The following is a 22,582-nucleotide window of genomic DNA, read 5'->3' as shown; positions in this document are numbered from 1 at the left end:
GGGCCTACTACTTACCTGCTTTCACTGCAGTGGTGAAGCCCCAGCGATTCTACAGGCCCTAGGCCATGTCATTTTGCAAGTCGACCTTCTTATACCATTTTTTTAGTGTATGGTCTGGTACGCCCCTAGGGCTCCAGCCATATTTGTGCTTAACTTATTGAGAAACGTTTTGAATTTTGAATGTGTATCTGGCTTCTAATCTCATAAAGAGATTAGTAGAGTGTGTCTAGAAATAAATACATATATATTTGATATATATACCTGTGTGGTGTCCTTTCATTTGGTAATTCAAGAGATCATAAGGTAAAACAAGCTGCTTTACATTCCTCTGAGACTTAGCCTGAAGGCTGCTCTCCACAGCTACCATTAGGATAGCTTTCTTTAAAAGGTTGTCTTAAACCTATCTACCATAATAGTCGAATTGGACTGGTGCAAGGTGGCCACTATAACTAGTGACCAGCAAATGCCAGGCCAACTTCTCACAGTGTTACTCCTGTATAATAAGCAATATTGTTATTTGTGACCATGTGAACTTACCTGCGCAATCACTTGAATTACCTGCTCTATCACAATGTCTATTTCTGCTTTACTGAGTGTTACTAATAGCAATATCGCTAATTGTGACCATTTGAACTTACCTACGCAATCACTATGTCCAATACTGCCTTGCGTATGCAAGACTATACGCTACTGTTCTCTGGTGCTTTCTTAGTATATATATTACATAGGCCACTCACTACTGCGTTGATGCTACTGGTGTTTTTGTCCTGTCGAACCCAGTCTCGTTACATGACGTTTATGCAACTTCACCTACCGGTGACAGATTTGACCACACCTTCAATGTGACTCCATTCCTCTGTGCCGCATGAATATGATACTTATTTATGCAGATTGTATTATAGATTTGTCGCTCTTTTTCATTTTTTTCATTTGTTTGTAGGTACTGTGTTAGGCTTACTTTTATGACCAATATCTAAATGACTGTATTATGACCTTTTGACATTTTGGATATGGCTCTGTCCTTCTGTGTCTCAATAATATGGCATTAATATTTTGGCTTATCTAAGGGCTAGATCTTTCCTTGTAACTTCTGTGTGATATTTAATGTATACACTTATGATTTGTGTTTAAACGACTTAATTTTAACATTGGCACCTTACAGTTTTTGAATTGTCACTCACACTGTACCCCTTCTCACTTTCAACTTACCTTCTCTTCCTTTCTTCCTTTGCCCTTTCATTATTTGACTCACAATTCCCCTCTCACTTTCAACGTTTCCCTATACACTCCGGGCTTTACTATGTGTCACCCACAACCCACGTACCGCCTCCCTCACTATATCAACCACTTATCCTGTTCCTGTCCTATCGGTTTTCCTTTCCCTTCGTTCGCAACTCATGTCTACCCTTTTTCTCTTTCTTCTCGTCCTTTATATTCTTCGCACTTTTTTACCCCCTCTTTTCAACTTCATGACTTTCCAACTGTCCCGTTCCCTATCCACCCACCACCTACTTGACATACCTATTTTCCTACAACCTCACTACACCGCCTTCAGCCTTGCCAAGCCCTGGCTTGTCAGCCCTCGGGCGAAACACGTGTGGGCTGTCTTTCTGCCGCTGCACATGACTTCAAATAAAAAGAAAGGAATACCACAGACGAGTACTCAATTTCTCAGCATATATGATGCCGAAAACCTAATTTGGGGATTCAACTACCCCTGAAATCCCTATTCAGAAGAATATAAAACCAATCACACAGCTCATTACTTTGATTCAGGTGGTGTCTGGGTGAAACCACCATTTTGGTTTGTGCCACAACCCGCATTTGGGTCATCACCTATTGTGTGTAAACCCTGGTAACACCCACCAATTCGACCATTTGCCTAAACCATATTCTTGTAAATACGGTGCATCCCTGAGCTTTTGAAATCGCGCAGCGCTGCAAAATTTGCAGCTCTGCTATTTCCTTGCACATACGCCCCAGAGGAATAGCACTCGTTACAACGCATGCGTTTTCTAAACATGACATTACCTCGTTACAAAGATGCGTTGTTACATCGCATGCCATTACAACGCAAGTAAATTGATACTTGTATAGCGCACTACTATCCCGCAAGGGTCTCAAGGTGCTTGTACGAATACCGCTGTGGAACCCATCCTGGCTTTCCCTGTGAGGCATCCACTCCTGGGCACCCCCAAGGTGGAGGCCAGGCATCCTTAGCATTGTGGGGGACGTTGTGGAGATTAAGCAAGCTATTGCCCAGAGTTGCAGAGTGGGACTCAATGATTGGAATAGGCACCGAGGTGAGAATTATCATGTCCGTGGAATTTTTGAGCCCTAGACCCGCCGAGGTGGGGAATTGAACCCTGGTCCCGGGCTAGACCTCTGCATCAGGGTCTGCCGCTCTAATCATTGAGCCAAACTTCTCCAACGACTTGCTGTAGGGGGAGCGCTGGAGTTTGGAATAGTATAATTTAGTATTCCAACTCCAATGTTTGAAACAGTAGAGAAGCTGTTGGATTGAAAATCCAACAAATCCAACAACTTCTGCCCCCTACAGCAAGTTGTTGTTTTTACGACTTGCGTTGTAATTGCATGCGAAGTATCGCATGCATTGTAAACGATGTTTCCCACCCCAGAGTGTCTAAAAGAAACTGTCATGGGTTTAGTCCCAGAGCATAAAGTTAAGGTGTTATCTGCTAAGTGTATTAACCCTCATGCTAATTTCCGAATCACCAGACTCATACAGGGAAGAGTATGGAAGTTTTGAAAAACTCAGCAATGGAGAGTGTAAAACCAAGACTTCTAGCCACGACAGGGCTGGGAACTTTCAGTTTGCAGTAAACTTCTGGGCCAATAGTAGAAGAGACTATTTAACCACATGGCACATATGCTTCTTTGTCTGACAAAGACGCCTAGTTGTATTGGCTTACCAATTCGCATAGTTTGTCCACCAGATCTTGTGTCCCTCGTATTGGTTTTATTTTTCCCTCTACACATACTCTCACACAGACCTTATCTAGCCCCTTACCTTCCTTGGCTTTCACTGTTTGTGCTATCTTATTGTGGCTGGAGCACGCAAGTCTGCACGAGAGTCTGCTGCTGATCCTTGGTCTCCAAACCCTGTGTATCCTAGGGGCCAACACCGATATCCTGGTCATCTAATCTCATGACGGCACAATCTGTCTGGGATTCGGGGAAGGTTGTGGGTTTTGTTGGAATTCAAGTCGTACTCTAGCTGAACAACTACCTGGTTACTGACCTCTACTGCTTTATCATACTTATGTAGCAGTGGCTCCATACATCACCTGACAGTGTCCTTTATTCAGTTTTTAAATATTTCGAAAATAAAAAACCATAAAAGTACATGTTAAAAGAAGATTTACACAGATGAAATTATTTGAAATTTAAGTTATGTTCTTCCGATAAAGAACATACAAAAAAATTCATCTAGAACTATCACGATTTTCACAATTAATAAGATACAAAAATAAAAACAATTAAGAACAATTTTAGAAGAAACATCTTAAGCTATACAGCTAATAAAAGTAAGTATAATCCTGACGAATAAATTTCTCAGCTTAGTCTAACTTTGGCCTTTGTCTGATAACGAACTTCAAAAATGTAGCTATGGCTTTAGGAGAGCATTCTTCATCCAAATATTGGAGGGAGAGAAATGCGATGCGACACCTTCGAAAACCCAGAGTTTTCAAGCCAACGTTTCCTTGGTTCACAATAAAACTTAAAAAATAGGATTGTGTGGATTGTAGATTGGGCAGGGACATCATCACAAGGACATGATTGTAGTATCTTTCCCCAGTCGTTAGTTATTGGAAAAGTGACCAGACGGTGGAAAATATCCAACCTAAACCGAGTTAACAAAAATCTTTCATAGCTAGAAAGATTGAAAGTTAAGTAGGGTTGGGTGGACAGAGTTGTTTGAATTAATAACATATGTTGGACTGTTATTTTGCTGGCCTCGTTGGTCAGCCGCAGGTATTCTAAATGCGTCAAGCATTGTTTTTTAAATGCTTTTCTAGAGAGTTCTGAGATTAGGATAGGAGTATGATAATTTTGCGCCATATCCAAGTCATACAAAAAGTTTTTAATGTAAGCTATCCATCCAATCTTATGAGCGTTCTCTAGAGAAATACAGTCCTGAATAAACCCTTGGCAGAAGATAGTTTTATCTGATGTCCAAATGCGGTGCCATAAGAGGAGAGGTTGGATTTTAACTAAGTCTGTCAAATAAAACAGGCCCAGTTCCAAATGGCACGAATAAATCGCAGTGCCCTGAGGGACAGCGAGAAGAAACCTTAAAAAACAATTGTCAACCTTTTGTAGGGCGTCGACCTTCCCATACCCCCACACGCCGGCCCCATACGTTGCAATAGCTACGCATTTAGCTTTATATATCTTGATGAGTTCAATGGGAGGCCTCGTTCCCAATCTCCTCGAAAAATTAACTAACGCGGTTGTTGCCCTCATAAAAAGCAATTTCCTCGACTCAATAGCCTGTCTCCAGGAACCTTTATGATATATTAGCATTCCCAGATACGGGTATGTGTTAGTGCTCTCAAGTTTTACATTATCAATAAAGATAGCCTTAGTTTTCTTAATTCGGGAACCTGAGGACATAACAAAAGTTTTTTTAATGGTAATTTTTAGATCCAGGTTGGCCATAAAAGTGCTATATCTCATGAGAGCACGTTGTAATTCTAAGGGGGTGCGAGCTAAAATCACGGTGTCATCGGCGTAGAGTAAGGCCGGTATTGGGCGATTGTTAATAATAGGCAGGTCCTGGCACCCTTTTACAATATCCTGTTCCAGGCCATTTGTATAAAGGGTAAACAGAAAGGGGGCCACGACACAGCCCTGCCTAACCCCTCTCTCTACCCTAAATGACGCCGTTAGTTCCCCCCAACACCAAACCTAACTCTGGCTGTCGCATCAGAGTATAATTCGTGCAAAAAATTTATGAGAGACTGGTCTACCCCCATATCCAGTAAAGTGGACCATAACTTAGTATGGCTAACACAGTCGAAAGCTGCCGACAGATCAACGTACGCCATATATAAAGCCCCCCCTTAGCATTTACGTACTTGCCCATCAAAAGAGACAAATTGAGGGTTTGTTCAGTAGTACCAAGTCCTTCTCGAAACGCAAATTGAATATCTGATATGATCTTGTTATCGTCCGCCCACTGCTGGAGTCGCTCTGGGATAACTCGCCCCGCCACTTTCCCCAGAGAGTCCAGCAAAGAAATGGGACGGTAACAGGAAGGGGATTGGCGGTCCCCTTTTTAGGTCTCGCCTAGCTATTGCATTTACGCATTCGCTATGCGAGACTCTAGTAAGAGGGGCATTTCAAAGTGCTCCCAAAAGTGGATTGCATGGCGAGCACGCGCACAATTACGTGCATCGTGCCGCCATGCAATCCGTTTGGGGAAGCGCTTCAGCCCACTGGCACGTGTAGCCACAGCCTCGGCCTCATACTTCAAAGGGTCCGCTCCCCCGCCTGGAATGCGCTCCCCCGCCCCCGCCACAGCATGCCGAGAGATTGTTTCCTCATGGCGCCTCTCACAACTGTCCCTCCCCCACCACAGGGCTAGTCTCACGGACGCATTGCCATCCATCGATTTCACTTTCATGCCCGTGTTCACTTTGCCTTTCAGCACACAGCCCGCCCTCCCCCCTCCGTGTTTTCTTGCAGCTTTGCCCAGATCTGAGTCTCAAACAACCAAAATAATAATTTTGCCCTGCACGCTTTCTGCGCTTACAAAGTTAACATATGCCGCACTCATTCCCTTTTCATCCTTCTAAGGTCGATAACATTAGCTCCATTAATTCTGCGTCTAAGGATTTAAATAACCATATGTTTTCTTGCAACTTTAGGCACTTCACACACACAGCCCCACTGCTCACACACACAGGCATCAAGGCAGCAACAGAATGCTCTGAGCCCCACCACTGTTTGCCACACAGAAATGCCTCTCGCATCTCGTGTTTTCTTCCAGCTTTGGCCCGTGTTCTCTTTGCCATTCCGCACTCAGCTTCCCCGTAACCACCATTTAACTAACATCCTGCCACACTCATTCCATTTTCATCCTCGCTTTCACTTTCATGCCTCTGTTCTCTTTGCCTTTCAGCACACAGCTTCTCCGTAGCCACCATTTAACGACCATCCTGCCACACTCATTCCATTTTCATCCTCGCTTTCACTTTCATGCGCGTGTTCTCTTTGCCTTTCAGCACACAGCTTCTCCGTAGCCACCATTTAACGACCATCCCGCCGTAAACACCATTTAACTACCATCCTTTTAGTTAAAATAACAGAATTGCCTCTAAGGGTTTAAGGAACCATAGAAATACAAGGCAAGGCAACATACACTCCGAATGCCACTCAGAGCCACATAATTACATGCCACATAACTACAATACACTCAATACAACAGACACTCCAAAAACCAATCAGTGCCACATAGTTACACACCACATAATTACACAGCGCTCAATGCCACATACACTTCAAATACCACTCAGCGCCACATAATTACACACCACATAATTACACTACACTCAATGCCACATGCACTCCAAATAACACTCAGTGCCAATTAATTACAATGCAAACAATGCAAGATACACTCAAAATAACACTCAATGCCACATAATTACACGCCACTAAAATCAACATACACTCCACACAAAACCACTCAGTGCCATATAATTATATTCTACATAATTACACTCTATCTATCTATCTATCGATCTATCTATCGATCTATCGATCTATCTATCTATCCATCTATCTATCCATCGCACTCTATCTATCCATCGCACTCTATCTATCTATCTATCTATCTATCTATCTATCTATCTATCTATCTATCTATCTATCTATCTATCTATCTATCTATCTATCTATCTATCGCACTCTATCTATCTATCTATCGCACTCTATCTATCTATCTATCTATCGCTATCTATCTATCTATCTATCTATCTATCTATCTATCTATCTATCTATCTATCTATCGCTATCTATCTATCTATCTATCTATCGCTATCTATCTATCTATCGCACTCTATCTATCTATCTATCTATCTATCTATCTATCTATCTATCTATCTATCTATCTATCTATCTATCTATCTATCTATCTATCTATCTATCTATCTATCTATCTATCTATCTATCTATCCATCTATCTATCGCACTCTATCTATCTATTGCACTCTATCTATCTATCTATCTATCTATCTATCTATCTATCTATCTATCTATCTATCTATCTATCTATCTATCGCACTCTATCTATCTATCTATCGCTATCTATCTATCTATCTATCTATCGCTATCTATCTATCTATCTATCTATCGCACTCTATCTATCTATCGCACTCTATCTATCTATCTATCGCACTCTATCTATCGCTATCTATCTATCGCACTCTATCTATCTATCTATCGCACTCTATCTATCGCTATCTATCTATCGCACTCTATCTATCTATCTATCGCACTCTATCTATCTATCTATCGCTATCTATCTATCTATCTATCTATCTATCTATCGCTATCTATCTATCTATCTATCTATCGCACTCTATCTATCTATCGCACTCTATCTATCTATCTATCGCACTCTATCTATCGCTATCTATCTATCGCACTCTATCTATCTATCTATCGCACTCTATCTATCTATCTATCGCTATCTATCTATCTATCTATCTATCTATCTATCTATCTATCTATCTATCTATCTATCTATCTATCTATCGCTATCTATCTATCTATCTATCTATCGCTATCTATCTATCTATCGCACTCTATCTATCTATCTATCTATCTATCTATCTATCTATCTATCTATCTATCTATCTATCTATCTATCCATCTATCTATCGCACTCTATCTATCTATTGCACTCTATCTATCTATCTATCTATCTATCTATCTATCTATCTATCTATCTATCTATCTATCTATCTATCTATCTATCTATCTATCTATCTATCTAACTATCTATCGCTATCTATCTATCTATCGCACTCTATCTATCTATCTATCGCTATCTATCTATCTATCTATCTATCGCTATCTATCTATCTATCTATCGCACTCTATCTATCGCACTCTATCTATCTATCTATCGCACTCTATCTATCTATCGCACTCTATCTATCTATCTATCGCACTCTATCTATCTATCTATCGCACTCTATCTATCGCTATCTATCTATCGCACTCTATCTATCTATCGCACTCTATCTATCTATCGCACTCTATCTATCTATTGCACTCTATCTATCTATCGCACCCTATCTATCTATTGCACTCTATCTATCTATCGCACCCTATCTATCTATCGCACTCTATCTATCTATCGCACCCTATCTATCTATCGCACTCTATTGCACTCTATCTATCTAACTATCTATCTATCGGACTATTGCACTCTATCTATCTAACTATCTATCTATCTATCGCACTCTATCTATCTAACTATCTATCTATCGGACTATTGCACTCTATCTATCTAACTATCTATCTCTCGGACTATTGCACTCTATCTATCTAACTATCTATCTATCGGACTATTGCACTCTATCTATCTATCTATCGCATCACCACAGCATCACTTAGCACAACCACAGCATCAATTAACGCCACAGCGTCACTCGACACCACCACAACATCACTCACCTCCACCACAGTATCAATCTGTACAACCATTCAACAACAACTGGCTCTAATATGTTCTCTCAATATTTAGGCTTTATTACAAATGGCACAAAGAAAATGATAATATTTAACTTCTGTTCTTGGATTTTAGGCGCAATTAAATACACTAAACATAATCTTCACAAGAGTTATTAACAAAAGTTTAAACGATTGCCATTATAATTTACATTAATTTTTATTTAAGTATTAATTATTTGCAAAAATTAAAAGCCATTTTTATTTGTAATATCAATACATCTAAGTCACGTAAATATAACACATATTGCATTACAAATGCTATAGGTGTCACATTTGCAACAGTTAAAACTATTGACATTGTACATGAGAAAGCAGGTAATTTCAATATTTTCAATACCAACACATAAATAAAAAATTTGTCAATTTACAATACAAAAAGCTCAAACTTTCCTAATGCGAGACCTATTGCATTGCAAATGCTTGTTTAAAAATGGGAACAAGAATGGATTTTGACCACGAGTCCACAAGCCCTACAGCACAGGATGCTCGTAGGACTCTGGTCAAAATTGGGATCCACAAGTCCATGTTGAATTTAAAAAGATCTATTGGGACCCCATCGGGGCCTGGAGCCTTTCCATTTTTGCTAGCCATCACTGCGAGCTCCACTTCTTCAAGCGTTATGTCTAGAGCAATTGGGAATGGAGTTATTTTGGACTCAGTAATGGTTGGAACTTGTGCATTATGTATTTCATGCCCATTATGGGGGGTGCCAAAAATCCTCACGAAATGCTCAACCCATAGTTGTTTATCTATCGCGACATCAATTTTGGGCTTGTCTCTAGAATCTGACAAAAAAGGTGACTTTATGACCGCCCAAAAAGCGGCACTATCTCTTAAAGTGCAGGATTTATGGAGTTGAGCCCATAGTTCTTTTTTCAGTTTTATTTTCCTAAGTTTTATAACCCGGTTCTATTCCCTTCTAAGAGTGACAATTTCCTGGGTGTCCCTTTTTGTTTTATGTAATGCTGCCTTTAGTTTTCTATATGCATTAGTACAACTACTATCAAACCATCCTTTGGTTTTGGGCTTACTATTTTTCAATTTGACGTGAAGGGCTTCTTTTATTGATTTTGTTACGGTCGCAAAATTAGTCATAACATCCTCATTAGTGGTGGCCAAATCAAAACAGTTTTCGATCGCTTTTTGTGAATTTTTAACCACACTCGTGGTGATGTCCAATGGGTCCACTTTTTCCCACTTAAGTGAATACCCATTAAGCCTATCTAAAATCAAGGTGTTTTGCCCAAGGGTCCTCATTATATTGTGTCTATCTTGCTTCTGCCGAAGATTTAGGGTAATACTGTTTGGGTAATGATCACTAATAGTGATATCATGGGTCTTGAAATTCAAGACTCAAGGTCCAGCTTTGGAGGAGATGAATATAAAATCTATTATGCTTAACCTTCCTCTACCATTGAAAGTAGGAATAAGCGGAATTGAGGGGTTCACCATGTCATTTGCCAGAGCTATGTCTAAGCCACATCAGATTTCATTCAAGCAATCCCCTAATGCTGTATGGGGAAAATGAGTTATCGGGTTTTCGTTCTCATCCTTAATACCACAAACTAAGTAATCGCTAATCCTACAAAGAGTTTGGTTAAAATCGCCACCCCAAATAATTACCACATCTTTGGTGACCTTGTTAATTATATCCTGGACAGAAAGAAAAATTTCTTTTATCACTCTTATAAACTCTCATGGATGGAGATTATTGTAAAAATTGAGCAATTTAACAATGTCAACTTTACTCAGGTACCGGATTAAAATTTGGAAATTCAATTCCAATTTACTTGGGACTATTTTCTTGATCTGCACAAGATTAGAAACAAATATAGTCAGACCACCTTTTGCTCTACCAGAGGGTGATGATAATGCTGGAGAAAAATAAGTTTTATAGCCCTCTAAGTGTATCTCCGATGTAGCCCATGTTTCTTGTATACAAAGGATACTAAACTTGTGGACAAAACTAAGCCAAATGTCATTCGCCACTTTTGAGCGCAGACCTGCAGTGTTCCAATAAAGTATACTCCAGTTAGAGTTGCCCCATGAGCTAGCATGGACTTGGCCTGTACTTGTATTCTCCTTTAAAGAAATACTCTGGATCTTACTGATCGAAATTACTCGGTTGTTTCTGTCGGCTGAACCCAAAATAGCTGACATATTTTGTGAATTCTCAATCGAGGTGTAAGTTTCAGGAGTGTTAATGGTGGCAGTTATAAGCCGTTTAGGGGAAGAGATCACATCCACCAAATTAGGGATCAAACTATCAATTGTACCCTCTATACTAAGTCAATCCACCCCCTCCAATTCTGAAAGCCTATCAAATTGATTGAACGTGGGAATATTAAATCTAGTACTATGCCCCTCCATCATACCTTTGTGCAGGGGCCCCGATTGACGCTTGTTTAGTGCCAGAGAGGAAGATGGGGAATAAAAATAACTTAGATCGCGAATGTATATACCACCTTCTCCTCTCTGGTGATACCATTCGCAGATGTAGCTAACCACCCTTCTGTCACTAAAATTAACAATAATACAGTCCCCCTGTATATCCTTTTCTCTGGACCCCACCCAGCTTAATCTTCTGACAAATAAGATTTTTCCGTACATGTTTGGCGGGAGGGGTCTATTCTTATTCAGCCAGTATGTAACCTTATTTTTTAATTCAGAATAAGATTCAGTTTTTGCGAGGTTTAGCTCACGGACACCAGATAACACTACTGTATATGGGGAGGATTCTGGGGGTAAATCAATATGTTGGAACGTTCTCTTTGGTATTACAGTTGTAAAGGATTCCTTAACTGGGTATACAGCCTTATTGATCTGTCCCACATGTCCCGGAACCTTATCCACCTTGTCCACCTCACTCTCCCCAGCATGCATACCCCCCTTTTCAGCCATCATAGTCCCACTCCCTGAAAGTTTATCAGCCTTGCCATTTAATATCGGGACAGTTGGGGTCGTGGAGGGTAAGGATAAAGCGATAGTAGCGTTGTGATCGCTAATTGGGTCTCTAGTTAGATTTTGTGTTACTGTAGTCAGGTTTTGTATACTGTCTGCTTGTATCAGAACTAGATGTTGTTACTTGTTCTAAAGCGTCTAATTTTTCGCTGATCCGTTTTACCCTTTCCAAGAGTGGGGCCATCATAGATTTCATAAGATGTACTACTTTTTCCATGAATCCCTCCATAAATTGGGGTGAAAAAGATGGGGACTCTGGCTGACTTAGCGCTATTGCAGTTGATGAGGGCATATTGATCAATGCAGATGTTGAGGTTGATATAGGTTGCGTCTCTGTAACAACTGTTTTAGATGTTTTTGACTTTTTTAACAGTCTTAGGGCATCTTCCCCTCTGTTTACTCCCTCCGAATTTCCTTTTTGTTACGGTAGCTTGCCCATATGCTGTTTTTAACGAATTATTTTTATTTATAGACCTTGTAGGGGGATGTGGTATAGGCTTATTGGATATAGGATCTAAGACCAATTCAATACTTGTGTCAATAATACTACTGTCCTCCCTTGTTACATTAATGTTGGACAACACCTCTAATGATCGGCCATTACTATTCCCCCTGTTAGCATCAACATGAGATATTTCTTTTCCAAATATTACTGGACTAGTAGCTGCCGCTGTGGGGGCCAGGGAAGAGCGTTTATTAAAAAGAGGTTCTAATGACAGGCGGCGTTCAGCAATAGCTATTTCATGTTCCAATACTGTTGCGGCCCTAGTTGTGAATTGGTCCAAAGTCCCAGTAACCCCCCCAGTAACCCCCCCCACCTTTCGCTATTTTCCTCCCTATCCCAGCGCGTCGTCATCTTCCCTAACTGTGTGTACTTAAAAATCTTAAAGAGCTTGAAGAGATCCAATCTTACACTGTGTAAACATATATCCAAAGCAATAACAGGTGTAACAGCTATAGGCACTTGAGATGAAATAACCCAAATTATCAATAAATATTGCTAAGATGTCCAAAACACCGGGCATCAATATTCGGGGGGTGGGCCCAGCCTTCTCCGGTCTGTAACAGGCACCCTACGGTATTATAGGCGCTCCACGCTGCTAAGGCGGCGTCTCCTGCCCCGCCGCTAAGGATGCTGGGAGCTGTAGTTCTGCTCAAGCCCGGAACCGTCAAAACCGTCAAAACCGTCAGAACCAGTACAACAAATTTTCCCACGTTGGCTCTGATGGGGGTAGGCAGGCAGGGTTCAGCACTCAGAATAGGATACAGTAGAATACAGTAAAAGGATTCCCCTTCAAAGGTAAGTGGCTTGTCCGGCCAGTAAATCGCCGGAATGTTATAGACAAATTGCTGGCAGCTACTGATAGGAGTAATGTGACAGGCAAGGCAAGGCAGAGGAGGCGAAAGGAGGCAGGAGGTCATATGGCGATGTAGCTCCCCCTGACGTGGCGGCAGCTCCTCGTGTCACTAGTTGCTCCACTCAGCCAGTGGGAACATCTCACCACACATCGGCACAGGCAGGTCCAGAGGCGCCCAGAGCCAGTGTGGAAATTCAAAGCCTGGCACGGGCTCCAAGCACGGCCGGTTATCTCCCCTACTGACCAGCCCCCGCAGTAGCACCTGTCAGGCGGATTGCGTCCCACACTCCTCTCCTCTCAATGTCTACACTCTACACTCAGCCTGGGTCATTTCAATAGTTTCAATAGAGCAGCTAAGGCCCCCAACCGGCCTGCAATAATCCCTGTTACACCAAGGGCTCAGACCTGTGCCGTCGGCCTCTAGGCCCCTCGCGGAGCTCCCACCGCTCACCTCGGACGAAGCCTTTCGTAAGAATTTGATTCTTTACTTTACTGTGAGCCAACAAAAGAACAGTAACACAAAAAAATGTAATCCACAAATTTGACAATGCAAATTAGGAACAGTGAGGGGTGAATAATCAGCAGTTGGTGAGTCTGCCCCTTGTCCTTCTTTTAAAATATACATTGTTGAAAAACATCCTCAGAGAGAGGTAGCTATAGTTCCTCAGAAGGTTTAAACCCCCTGAAAACAGCAATGGCCTTTAATTGTTCAGTGTTTATTGACCATGGGTGTCTGCTTCAAGAGTGAAATATTCCAAAGGGATGGAGTGGACCATCCTCCTCAGTTAGAGGCACTAATCTGTTTTCTTCAAATAGTGAGGAGACCTTAAAAAAATCTTGCAAAAGAAATATGATGACGCTCACGAAAGTAATATGAAAAGGAGCTACTGCGTAGCAGGGATCTCTAAGCTATTTGAAACACCGTATTCTATGCAGTTCCTTCTGCTACTGCCCATAGTGGTCTAAAATTTAAATCTGATTTATTTTAACTAAAATAACAGTTCTCAGAGTGGATTGGGTTGTTAAATGAAAGTCAAGACTGGGAGATGGTGTCCTCATTGACAAAGACAAAACCTTAAACTATAGGCAGTTTTAAGGAGATTTTTGTAGAGAAACGCAATTATATTGGTGGCTTCTATAGAGTTGCACTCCATTTTGCCAACTGTTACTGTAGTTTTCCTGTGAATATGCGATGGAATGTCAGTGGAGTGTTCTCTAAATTGATTTGTTGTAGGACATTGATCTCTTGTACTACTGCTCTGCCACCAATATTTGTATTGTCTGGTTGCAGAAATAGTATTTTCTGAAAAATGTATAGTTGTTGATTGCTCAGGAGATGGTGGCAAGAAGCGGTTCTTAGAGGAATATCTTGATTGGGCTCAATAGTCTCAGGTATATCTGGCTGGTTCGCATCATTTTGTTGACGACTGTCTATAGCAAGTGAGGTTTCAAAGGAGCGGTCTCTTTTTTAAATAGTTGTATTTGTCTTTGTTATAAAAAGTATCACATATAGCATGGAAACTGTGGTATTATACAGAAATGCATGTATGTAAATGTGGAGGCAACGCTCACAATTAAAGGTATTCCTGAGAACAAAAGCCAAACTCAAGCTACTCCATGATCATAAGAGCCACACAATCATGAAGCCTTGCACAGAAGTATCAGGTAATAATAAAATGTTATAAGAAACAGATAGAGTAACAATAGAGTAAACAATAGTTCACCAAAATAGGTACAGTACCCCAGGTGGATAGATGGGAGAGAGAGGTGAAGTAAGCTCACTGAAAGGAGGTTGGTTGGGTGTGGTAATGGAGGTGGGTAGGGTAAGGGTGAATTCTGAGTGACCCAATACAGATAAAGATACTCAATGTGGTGTCATAAGTTATGATTAGGTGACATGGTGTTAAAGGACCAGTCCAGGCCTAGGGAAGGGTATGACACTGAGCATCATGGGCACTTGTAGTGGTCTCTTGATTTGATTATTGAATTCAACAAGGAGAATCTATGTTGCAGGTTTCACTAGTTCTTAACCTCGAATGTGATCCTACCTGCAACGTGGTTGAGGTTCATATTGTATTCGTATGGATATGTGTCAGAATATTGTTGTCAGAATATTCTCTGGCGATAACTATTGTACAGTGTTTTAAACTATATATTCCCACAGGAGTTCATGATAGAAAATGTACACCCAATGGGATAATCTTTTTTAAACGAAACACAGGACAAAGATTTATGTCAGACAATATTTCTGTCAATGATATTCTGACATACAACCATAAGAAGATGACATAAATGTTAACCATATATTTGTTAGCGGTCGCCTAAAAGGCATAAGTGTATAGGAGAGGGTGAAACATTTTACAGGAGGGGGGAGATAGGAGAAACCTATGCAGCTACACCTGTATTGGGAAAACAAGCAGGGGCAACGACTCGTTAAGTTATGTTATGTTAATTTAATTTATAATGTGCACAAATCTCCCGGGGAGGGGTATCTCGGTGCCACACAGCTCATAGACAGAGGAACAGACTAATTACTCTTTCTGGATGGTATGATTTTGTTAAGATTAAAGAGGCTGGAGGCTAGTTGTCTCTTAACTTCTTTATTCCATCAACATAGTAAAGCTCATCAATCACCTCTGCTCGGCTGATTGCTGGTTGTCTCTTAACTTCCTTATTCCACCAACAAAGCACAGTTCATCAGTCACCTCCATGCGCCATCCTCCAGTAGAGTCCCAACCTCCGCAACTTTCAGCGTTCCCATAGTCATCCCCCCAGAGTCAGAGGAGAATGTCCAGGTTAAGTGGCTACTTAAAGGGAAGAATACAACACATCTCTTCCTGTAAACAGTGAAGGTAACATCTTAAGGATACAAATTATCATACAAACATCACTGTATGTAACGCCCCAAGACTGGATAACAAGAGTGACCCCGATTACAGGGCACCAAGGTCATACATCACACAGTTAATGATCACAGTAAAGAAAGTGTTGTGAGCATAACTCTTCCTAAAGATTTATGAAATTGCACTTGACATAAGTTTGCAATCACTGCCATTTGTAATCAATTAGGTACGGTGGTAACTTCCTTGGTCGATCACTACAACTAACACTCTCAAATTGTGAGGTACTGGAAGTGTCTGTATCAGTCCATATATCCTCACACTGGGGTGCCCTAGAGGTGTTCATACCAGGAAGACTTGTGCCTACATTACTATCCTGGGGTGAGTCCACATTTCTATACTTTGCCAGTATGACCATACTCCATACTTCACCATCACTTAGCACCACCATATTCTTCTGCACTTTTGAAATGCGCTTCAGACCCCAAACCCTGATCTCCCTTTGGGGACCTACCCTGGTTTCTTTACGTGCACCCACTCGCCTTCATGCCATTTCCGAGAGTGAACATTATGTGTTTCATCAAAACATTTTTTATACTTCCCTTTCTATCTCTTAATATCACAAGAATCCACCACTTTTAAACATTCTTTACTGTTCAACCATAATGGGTTAAGCTGGGACCCTGCACATCTTCTCCTTGGGCACTGAAATGGTGACAGTTTTGTAACCACGTGCGGAGCATGGCAGTGGGCCCACAGCTTTTCTCTGAGAATATTTCTTTTCGTGAGATTCCCTTGTCTCTTGCTATTTTAGCAGATGCTTTGACTTACTGGTTCATGCTTTCTATGAGTCCGATTGCCTGTGGCGAGTACAGTGCAGTGCGAAGACGAGTGATGCCTGAATCATCCAAGCATCTCCCTATTTCATCAGACACTAATCGGACTCCGTTATCTGTGATTCTAATTTTGAGTACCCCTTCTGAGACAAACGAATCTTTAAGAAATTCGAACACACTCTAAATGTCACATTGTTCGCACAGCACACAGAGACTTACTTGGATGTGTAATCATCCGCTTCCAGGACATACCTTTCTGCTTGTGGCAACATCTGAAAGGGGCCAACAATGTCCAATCCCAGCTTGACCCAGGGTTCTTCCAGGATTTCAGAAGGTGAAAGTGGGAAACTCCTTACTCTTCTATATTTGTCCTTCCCCTTCACATTCAATACAAACCTTCACCCCCCTTTCCACCTTAGATTTCTCCCCAGGTGTCCCACATGTGCCAGGTTCACTATTTTGTCCCCCAAACTTGCAGAATGGATTTTCCGCTCACCTCGAAAAAGCTTTTCTTCCTCAAAAAACAATTACTCTCTGACGTTCCAAAAATGCCTTGGCATCATCTTAAGGAGCTGCCAGCCCGACACTGCAGAATTCATAACGGTCTTCCTTACATCATCTCCGGCATCCTCCAATTGCCTCTCTGATTCATCAAATAGCTGATTCCCTGACCCACATGACAGGTAAACTCTCTACAGTCTCCACCCCTCCAGAGGTGACAATCAGCAATCTAAACAAGCAATCACCTGGAATGTTCTTAACCCTTGGTAAGTACTGGACTTTGCAGTTGTATTCAAACAGTTCTTCCTCCCATCTTTGTGAGGAGTACTGATCTCAACAGTCCTGCATCCCAGCAACTGTACAAGAGGTCTATGGCCTGTTCTGAGTGCAAATGGAAGCCCTCACAAGAAAAATCGAAAGTGGTGCATAGCCCATGTGCATGCTTGAGCCTCCAGCTCGATCACTGAGTACCTCTCAGCACCCCTCAAAGAGCATGAGGCAAAAGCCACCACCTTTTCATCGCCTTCGTACATCTGAAATAACACGGCCCCCAACTTCTAATACTGGCATCCGTCATCAGCATAGATTTTCTAGGGAAATCAAAATGTCCAAGGGTTGGCATCTTGGCAATTTCACTCTTTATGTCTGTAGGAAAGTAGGATCTGCTTTTATGGTTACCCCAACTTTCTGCCTGGTGCTAAGCTGTTTTTGACTAGTCTGACTGGGATCCTGCTAATCAGGACCCCAGTCTCTCTGCTTTCACCCCTAAATTGTTATGTTCAGTACTTAGGTACATCCCAGATTGGATACTGGGGTACCCTTATCAGTCCCTAGTATATAGTACTAAGGTACCCAGGGCATACCTACCCCAGACGTCCCCCATTGGCTGAAGCATGCCACCCAGGGGAGTCTATTCAAACTCTAACTACAGGACAGGCATTGCAGCCTGTGTAATCTGGTGCTTGCACCACTTACAAAATATATAGGTTTCCCACATCTAGGGTCACTGCACTTAAAACCTATAAGGCACCCCTTTAGCAGGCCTTTGCAAATCCTGAAGGCAGGGTGATGGCTCTGAGTGTTAGGGTGACCCATCATGAGCAGGACACCCCTACAGCCTAAGGAGTCCATTCTCCAGAGTTGTAAGTGAAGCAGCCATATACCATATAGAGAGGCACCACGTAATTATGCGATGACCATCTCGAAAACTGCTACAACGAATGCTATTATGTTTGGTATCAAACATGTTGGAATCATATCCCCACACCATAAACGGTGTGGGAGGTATAATTCCAAGCACTGGAAAAGCCCTAGGTAGGGTCTCAGTGCTCCTGGTACCAGTCTTCTAGACCAGGACAGCACAACATGGCTGCTGCCGACCTGAGACATGATTCTGCCCTCCTTGCTGCTGATCCAAGCTCGAGCAGGGGAAGGTAGAACAATAAATATTCTGTCACAGGGAGGTGTGACCACCACCCAGAAAGGATTTAGTGTATTGGTGGGTGTGCTTGTAAGTGCCACTCAGTCTGCTTGAGGGGCACATTTGGTGCCTCCTTGCATATTCCAGTTCAAACCAGCTCTGGGAGCCGTTGGCTCCCGCTCTGGTGGGAAACTGGACAAAGGATATAAGAGTATCCTCACTGTCCAAACCCTCCCCTGGGAGGGTCCCCTGAATCGTTCCAACCCTTTCCTTAAGTAAGGTACTTAAGGGCTTTCCTGTGGGTGGGACCCTAGATTTGTCATGGGACACGATTCAATTCAGACACCACTTCAACATCTACCGACTGGGCTCTCTGGACTTCGCTGGACTTTGTTTGGGCTCGACTTTGTCACCCTTTCAGTCTGCTGTATTGTCTGTGCCTGTACACCATACAGGAACTTTCCAAGGCCTGTGGGCATCCAAGACACTTGAAGGAATCTCTCTTGAAGAAAAGGAGTCATTTCCCTGGATCTGCAGGCACCACAACTAAGCTGACCGGTCTGCTGATCCTTCGCTCCTACGGACTCCAAAAGGATCAGCAAACTCGAGCACCTCCAGTGACAAGAATCTTCACCCACACCGCATCATGTGCATCGTGGCCTGCATCTTTTGGTGAGCTGTTTGATGTCCTCTTGCGGCTCCAGTGCCTCTGGCCTGTGGGGCCATTTGAGGGTCACTGTTGTTTCTTTTGGGCTCCCCTGATTGCTCAGGGCCACTGTGTATTACGTGCTATTTACTGTATTTCCATGCAAGTTATTGTGTGCATTGTGTTTATCTCCACGTAGGAGATATCTAAACGTGTTAGAGAGTATTCTATGATAAATACATATTTTTTATAAATATCTTCTGTGGTTCTTTTTCTCTTAATCTATACTATAAGATTGCATTCCGGTAAAGCAAGCTGCTTTACACTCATCTGGACTAAGCCTAAAGGCTGCTCTCCACAGCTACCACTTAGCGAGCTTCTAAGGTTGTCTAAAATCTCCTAAATCACAATAAGGGCTGTCTGGACTGGTGGAAGGTGCCCACTTACACTAGTGGACTTCATATACCAGGCCAGCTTCTCACAGTGTTCTTTAAAGGAAACTCTATAAAGAATGCCACCATTCATTAAGTAAAGGATGGGTCATGTGTGCTTGGGGTGGGTGAATAGAAAGATTTGCATATTATTCTTGATCCCAACCTCCCTCACCAAATAATCTGTTCAACTGAAATCAGCTCCATGCCAGAAGATAAGTGGGACGATAGATTCCTGAAATTGTTTTCAGACTGTTTAAGAAAGGTAAGCAGCTTTACCTATAAAATTAGTTTAAAGAGATTTAGAATTCCATATTTACAGAAGATCAGGAGGATGTCCGTTAGTCAGCCAAATTTTAAGTTTATAAGGACCTTAGTCAATTACACTATTACAACACAATGTAAACATAATAACAAAATTACCACTACATACATAGAATTACTAAATACATCACTCAATGCATGTCTAAATTCACTGTAAACGATTTACACACAACATTATCCAAACTTTTAAATAAACGACATAACCATCCAGTATTTCTATTTCAAACAATTCCATAAAAGCAAGGTAAAAAGAAATATCCATGCTTATTATTACGTGGTGTATGGTATTACAAGGTGGAGAAAGAGGTTTGTCTCAATCTATTCCCTCACCTAATGGGCTGAAACAAGGGTGCATATTGGCCCCTATATTGTTTTCTCTCTATACGGCAGACCTTCCTTCTTCCATTTCAGTGTGCGGTGGGATAGCCCCGATAATTGGAGGATCTCCTGTATCAATTTTAATGTATGCAGATGATATCCTCATATTAGATTTAACTCCGAAGGGCTTGTCTAACCGCTTATGTGCATTAAATCAATTTGCAGAAGCAAATTTCATGAAGATTAATGCTTCGAAAAGTAAAATCATGTGTATTTTTGGAAAGAAAAAATGTAGGTCTGTAAATTATGGATGGGCCATAGGCGGACATAAGTTAGAGGTGGTAAAAACCTACACCTTTTTGGGTAAAATAATCTCGGCAAACTTAAGTGAGAAACTCCATACAGATCATAACTCGCGTAAAGCATTAGCCCATGGTATGGGATTATGCTCCTTGTACAAGGCTACAGGGAAGAGACACCTTACACTATTTATGGAGGTATTTAGGGCAAAGATCCCTGCAACTTTATTGTATGGGTTAGAATTAGTAGAGTTAAAACACTGGGGATTTTTACATAGAATGGAATGAAAGATATTAAGAAGAATTACTTCCATTAATACAGCTTGTTCTGTATCCTCATGTAGATTGGAGTTCGGACTCCGAAGTTGTTGGGTACAGGGGCTGATAGCTCTGGTAAGGTGGGTAGCTTGCATAGCTAGAGGTAAAAAGGATTCCTTACGGGAAGCCATAAAAAATGAGCTTCTGGGCAATTTCAATGAGTTTTCCCTGTTAGTAAAAAACTTTAGAGAAGCAGTAATTCGGTTAGAGTTGGATGTAAGTACTCTGTTCCTACTTACTCCCTCTGAACTAAAGTCTAAATTAAAAAATGCATCTTGGGAGCTCAGTTATAAATTGGATATGATTGCCCAACAAGGAAAATCGAAAAGCCAACTTCTTTTAAACACATATACATTAAAGCTGCCACAACAATACCTCACATGGAATATCCCCCACAGAGTCCGTAGGTTATGGTACCTGTTAAGACAAGATTTGCTTCCATTAAATCAACTTTTAGCTAAATGGTTTGGTGTATCTCCTATATGTAATCTTTGTCATAATGCTGTACAGGATCGTAATCACGTTCTGTTTATCTGTCCTGCTTTACGCCCATTGCATTATAAATGGTTGAAACCTATTTGTTTACAATTAGGAATTTTAAATGTAAACACTTTTTTTCATGCACTTTATTGTCCTCCAAATGAAATGTTCTGTTTTAAAGTTTTTAACTTTTTTAAAGGTTTTTTAAATATTTATTGAATGAAATATAGAGAAATATCTGTCAATTGTCTGACCAGTGTATATGATGTATCTTCTTCTCAACTGTTTGTCTGTGATTTTATTGTAAGTATTGTTGTATAATTGTGTCTTTATTTTATGTGGCCCTCTTTGAGAGCCAAAACATAATAAACTTAAATTTGAATTTGAAATTTACTGCCTGTAAAAACATCCCAGTACCCTTATTACATCAAATGAATGCAAAGCGAAAGAAAACTCAAGGCTCCCTGATGTGTGCATATACTATACTTGAAGAAAATTGGCTTTAAAATTCTTAATCTTTCTGCATTATGCATAGACAGTCCAATAAAATATGTACACTCAAGCATTTCACGTTCAAACTGCAGTAACAATGTATCGGCGGGCAATCCCATAGCGTATCAATGAAGGAGCCTCTTTCTGTATGGCATCTCAAACACTCTGGCGTCTCTGCCCTACCCATCGCATGCAGTTTCGCCCGGTCATAGTAGACCCTATGAAGGATTTTACACTGGACTTGTCGAAGTCTAAGCTTAATCGCCACCTCTCTAGGGTGCATCAGGGCCATCTCCCAGTCGATATCTTCTAGTGGGCCTACCAGGTCTTCCCACTTGCCCCGGAGTGTCTTTAGTCCATCAGGCATGTTGTTTATTAGAGTCTTATAAGTCAAGGAGACTACCTTCTCCTGTATCTCCTCAGATTGTATTCTGTTTGTAGATCTGCAAACGTCATCAAATCGCCCGCTGAGTTATGTCACCCAGGGTAGAGATGCCTATAGCGTCCCATCTCTTAAACCCCTGTAGCTTTACAAGCTCGGGCAGGCGCCTACCCTCCCATAGTGGTGTGGATTTCGTCAGCTGTTTGT

Source organism: Triturus cristatus, chromosome 3_2, assembly GCF_964204655.1.
Source record: "Triturus cristatus chromosome 3_2, aTriCri1.1, whole genome shotgun sequence".
NCBI lineage: Eukaryota > Metazoa > Chordata > Amphibia > Caudata > Salamandridae > Triturus > Triturus cristatus.
Note: the sequence above shows the minus strand (reverse complement) of the source record.